Here is a 6,091-nt window from a genome sequence, read left to right on the forward strand (position 1 = left end):
AGTACAGAAAAGGGGAGGGAGGTGAGAAATAGGGAAAATTAGATGCTGGCTAAACTGTGTGGCCCTGGATGAAACCTTCCCTGAAGTTGTACCCCTGGACTAATTAGTTATGAAAGCCAATAAATATTTGTCTATTAAGCGTATATGGGTTTATTTCTGTTATTTGGAACAGAAAGCATCTAATTCAGTGTTTCTGAATATGACATTCTGGAAACCTGGGGGTGCTTTGGGGTTGTCATAATGATTAGAGGACACTCCTGGCATTTAGTGGGTAGGGACACGGATGCCAGACATTGTGCAGTGCAGGGGACAGTCCAAGACTAAGAGCAATTCCACTCTGCTGTTGTTATTACTTCTGGGTATGGTGTCGAGTTGGGAAAGTTGTCCACATTATTAACATACATGACTTTTGAAGGATCCCCCAAAACTGAAATTCTTTGGCATGGTTATGATACACACCAGTTTGTCCAGGAATACCATTCCTGTGTAAACTGAGGAAAACATGTTTTTTGATTTGTTCAAAACTCATCAAGCGTTGTTCATCATTTTTTGCCCTAGCCGGTTTGGCTCAGCGGATAGAGCGTCCGCCTATGGACCAAAGGGTCCCGGGTTTGATTCCAGTCAAGGGCACGTACCTCAGTCGCAAGCTCCTCCCTGGCCCAGGCCCTGGTCAGGGCTCCTGCAGGTGGCAACCAATCTATGTGTTTCTCTCACATTGATGTTTCTCTGTCTTTCCCTCTCTCTTCCACCACTCTTCCTATTCAATGAATGTCCTCGAGTAAGGATTAACAAAAAAAAACAAAACAAAACAAAACAAAAAAGAGTTCATCATTTTGGAAAATCTCATCACTGTGATCAGTGGCACTCAGGCGTCAGATTTACCAAATTAGGGGACTCTGTCACATTCTCCCAGAAACAGTCTTAATCAACCAGTCTGGACTCTCTCTGGCCAACCACCAGCAAGACAATCTGTTCATGGGCTCTCTATCCCCCATAGAAAGAAGAGGCAATTCTGAATGATAAAGTCCCTCCTGTTCTCGTCTCCCTAAAGAAAAGATGTCCGCGTCCCCACATGACCTGTGTTTTCTTTGTGAATAGCTCCCTTGCCCACTCTTCTTCCTATAAAAATCAACATTATGCTAAGCAAAATAAGCCAGCCAGAGAAAGATAAATATCACATGATCGCCCTCATATGTGGGATATAATGATCAACATAATTTTATGAACAAGAATAGATCGATCTAGAGACAAATGGTAGGGGAGAGGGGGTTAGAGAGCAATCAAAGGACTTGTATGCATGCATGTTAGCATAACCAATGGACATAGACACTGGGTTTTGCTCGGGGTGGGAATGGCTGAGGAGGGGCGTCAATTGGGGAAAAAGGAGATATGTAAAACTTTAGACAAAAAAAATCCTATCTAATAAAGAGGGACTATGCTAATTAACTGCCACACCCTCACAAGATGGTGGCGCCCAGTCCCATCAGCCCAGCCTCATCCAGCCTCAGTCCCCCAGTCCCCTCAGCCCCGAAGGGGAAGGCAGTTGGAGGTGATCAGGCCGGCAGGGGAGTGCAGCTGGGGACGATCATGTTGGCAGGGGAGAAGTTAGGCGTCAATCAGGCCAGCAGGAAAGCGGTTAGGGGGCAATCAGGCTGGCAGGCAGGTGAATGATTAGGAGCCAGCAGTCCTGGATTGTGAGAGGGATGTCCCTGTGGGATCAGGCCTAAACCGGCAGTCGGACATCCCTGGAGGGGTCCCAGATTGGAGAGGGTGCAGGCTAGGCTGAGGGACACCTCCCCCCCCATCCACGAATTTCGTGCACCAGGCCTCTAGTAAAAATATTTAAAAAAATCTTCCGCCCTAACCGGTTTGGCTCAGTGGATAGAGCGCCGGCCTGGGGACTGAATGGTCCCGGGTTCGATTCCGGTCAAGGGCATGTACCTTGGTTACAGGCACATCCCCAGTAGGAGGCGTGCAGGAGGCAGCTGATCAATGTTTCTCTTTCACTGATGTTTCTAACTCTCTGCCCCTCTCCCTTCCTCTCTGTAAAAAATCAATAAAATATATTAAAAAAAATCTTCCATGTGTACAACCCTGGTTCACGAGTCACTTAATAAAGCCAATGAGATCTTCAAATTTACTCAGTTGAATTTTGTTTTTAACACTAATTATGAGGATTAAATGACATAATGCTTGACACATGCTTAGAATTTAGCAAGCTCTAGTTAAAGTTAGCTATTATTATTGATTTTATTATTATTACTATTATTAGAATCTATCTTGAACTGTAATGTCCTAATAAGTGATTATGATCATTTCACCATTATTATGACTCCTCCCAGAAAATGGTGTATCCCAAACCAATCAAAGTTGTGCCCAGGAGGTGATTTAAGAATTTGTGCAAAAGACAAATCCCAAATGTGTCAGGGATCTAAATATCAAAAGGAAACCCAGATAAATTCTAGAAGAAAAAAAAAGTTTAAATTCCTTTATACCTGAAAGTGGGAAAAAATTTTTTCCTATCTAGAAACCACATCCAGAAGTAACAATAGAAAAGATAAATTTGACTACACAATTTAAAAAAATGATTTCATGAAAAATCACCCTGAGCAAAATCCAAAATAAATAAATAAACTGAGAAGAACTGTTTGCAGCGTGTCACAAAAGAATATGTGGCATTTTGGATCCTGGCGGGAATCAAATTCGCTCCCAAATGGCTCAAATGAAGGGATGGGCAGCGCTAAGGGAACAAACCAGGGCTGTGACTTGCGAAGACAAGTGGCATCCGAATGTCCTTAGCTCCCCCAGGGCTGGAGCGACAGGGGGCATAATGTCAGCAGGCTGGGAGCTGAGCTATTGGCAGGGAAGCTGGCTCCCCTGAGAGCTTTCTCAGGGAGAAGCTGGGCGGGTTGAGTCCTCTAACCTTGGAAACGACTGTTTGCTGTTGGGAGCATCTTTTCTTTATTTCTTCTCATTTTCCCTTGGTTTACTTTGGGATATTCTTTTGAAAATACCCATGAGAATTAATGGTATTTCTGTTAAGAAAGTTGGATAAAAGACTTTTTCTCTCCTCCCAGGCTAGGGTAGTAGAGGGCCCCTAGTGGCCAATGTTGGAGCTGCAACAGTTCCAGTGGATGACTTGGTGGGCCTGGGAGATGGATCAGGTGCAAAAGAGAGGGGGGAAGAGGAAGAGGAAATGGGGGAGAGGGAGAGAGGGAAGACAGATGAAGGGGGAGAGAGGGAGAAGAAGATTGGGAGGGAAAGAGGATTGGGAAAGATTAGGGATGGAGGGAGGGAAGAATAGGAAAGACAAGAATGAAGAAATGCCAACCCGGGATTATAAAACATGGCATATTCAATAGTTGCTTTTAGCAAATAAGTACCTCTAATAACTTTATCCAACACAATACAATAATTTGTTTGTCTACCCCCAAAATTAGAACATTTAAGTATTTTTGATTGATATAAAAATAAATTTTTTGCAGGAAAATAATATTGCTGAAAGAATTGTTCCAATTACTCTTTGAATGAAGGCCATATGCTATCCATAAGCTATAGACTTAACTGAATTTAAAATGTTCCATCACAGATGGCAGTGTTCTACCCTGTAACTGTGGTAAAAACAAAAATTTATTAAAGGATAAATATTACCAATGGGATGGACAGATACTGAGACATAAATTTATGGTTGAATTATTAATATTTTCTTTTCCCAGTCTTGTTGGGGTGTCTCTGTTACTTATAATGTTACTTGGTGATAATGTGAGAAGTTTACATTTGAGCCCATTAGTAGAAGGGAGTCCCATCAAATGGCTTTCCTGATCCCTGCCCCTTATTCCCCCTCCTGGTAAATCCTGCAGCAAGGTCAACCTGTGACTCCCCAATCTTGCTTTCTAGCAAATTACATGGGGATCCTTGAAAAAAATTCAGATTCCCGGGTCCCTCCCAACACCTACTAATGGATGTTTCTGGAGGTGGGTTTTCTTCTCACCAGCATTTGGAACTAGGGTCCTGAACGCTCACTTACTGCTGGTAAAGTGTATACAGGGTAAGGCAAAAGTAGGTTTACAGTTGTGAGTACTAGAAACAGTTCGTTCTTGTATTATTATTTATTAATTATTGTATCATTTCCACACAAACAACTGTAAACCTATTTTGCCCTACCCTGCATATACTGTATATAGCCACTTGAAAAAGCAATCTGACAATATCTGTTAAGTTCAAATAAATCTATGCCCTTTGACCCAGAAATCCTACTCCCGGGAATCTACCCCATGGAAAGAAAAACACCAATACAGACTATACATATGCAAGAATATTTATTGAAACATTATCTGTTGTGGCAAAAAATATAAACAAAGTGAACACACATCCACAGAGGTTGAATAAATTAGAATAGCCATACTATGGATTATATTATTAAATAAAAAAGAGTTAGCTCTAGCCAGTTTGGCTCAGTGGGTAGAGTGTAGGCCTGTGGCCTGAAGGGTCCCAGGTTTGATTCTAGTCAAAGGCATGTACCTCAATTGCAGGCTCTTATAGGCTCAATCGTCGGGGCTCTCTCTCACATCGATGTTTTTTTCTCTCTCTCCCTCTCCCTTCCACTCTCTCTAAAAAAATCAATGAAAAAATATCCTCGAGTGAGGATTTAACAACAACAAAAAAGAGTTAAAGTGGTATAAACTGCTCTGGAAGGATTTTTCACCATGTATATTGTTAAGAAAATATACCAATGAGTAAAAATATATGTTTTGGAAGTGTATTAAGACTATATATTTTAAAAGTATATTTGTTCAGGAACTTGTCAGCTAATATATTTATCTGAAAGTCTCTGAGAGTTTGCAATGGCTGGCTTTTATTTCTCCTTTACTAATGGGTTGCTTTTATCTCCAAATCATGCCACAAGTTGAGAGTAGGCAATGTTTCCTTTTTAAAAATAAATTTGGATGCAATCAACTCTGCTCTTCTCTCAGCTCTTCAAATCCTATGGGTCTTCTAGACCCTGTCTCCTTACCCTATTACACTGCTAAAATATTTATATTCTCATCCCTAGCATGCCCCTCCCCGCTTTTAAATTCCCCACAGCATGAATTCTTATTCTGTCTCCTCCCTCCGCTCCACAGAACCTGGCCTCCCTTATATATTTTATGTGCATATTTGGGGGATGAAGGGTTGTGGATAGGGCAACTCAAGGCGATGTTGAAAGTAGCCCATTGTTTCCACAGAGCTCTTCGATTGTAAGGAACAGAGACTCCACCAAGGTTTTTCTTTTCTTTTTAAAAATGTATTTATTAGTGAGAGAAAGAGAAACATCAATTTGTTGTTCCACTCATTTATGCATTCATTGGTTGATTGTTGTATGAACCCGCAACCTTGGCGTATCAGGACAATGGCCTAACCAACTGAGCTACCCGGCCAGGGCACCCCCAGGGTCTTTTAAACGGGGGTGGAGGTGGAACTTGATCTAACCATAAGCATGAGAAAAAGGGAAGTGCATTCCCAGCTCAGGGTCTAGTTCTTCCCCTGCTCCTCTGTGACGGAGCCTTTGCTGGATGCTCTGACACGTGCCCTGCCTGCACAGTAACTCTGCGGCTGCGGTTCTGCCTTCCTCTCTTACTGCGGTGCTGCCCAAGTCCTGCTCTTGGTCCTCAGCTCTGTGGCTGGATCTTCAAGCCTGGATGGCACCTTCCCTCTTCCTGTTTACCTTCCCCGTCGGAGCAGGAGTGTCTCTGCCTGCCTACTGTTCTCCCGAGGGGTCCGCCTGTCTCTCTGGCTTCCCCCCGCCAACCATCTCTGGGTCCTCCCAACCCCTGCCTTGGCCCAATGGGTCCATCAGTCTGCCCTTCCCACCGCTGACCAGGCCCGAGGTTCCCCGTTCAGTAAACGCCCCTCGATGACGTCACCCAAGGAGTTCCGGGGGCCGCACGACGCTGACCACGCCCCTCGCGGCCGAAGCCCGGCCCCTCACCTGTTTCTCCTCCGCCCCTTTCCGGTGCGTCGTGACGTAACGTGGGTCACGCAACGTTGGCGCCTGGTCCCGGAAGCAAAAAGCGCAGGGGGGAGAAGAGGGCGGAAAGAAGGGCGGGCGTCG

The sequence above is a fragment of the Myotis brandtii genome, unplaced genomic scaffold, assembly GCF_000412655.1.
Source record: "Myotis brandtii unplaced genomic scaffold, ASM41265v1 scaffold64, whole genome shotgun sequence".
NCBI lineage: Eukaryota > Metazoa > Chordata > Mammalia > Chiroptera > Vespertilionidae > Myotis > Myotis brandtii.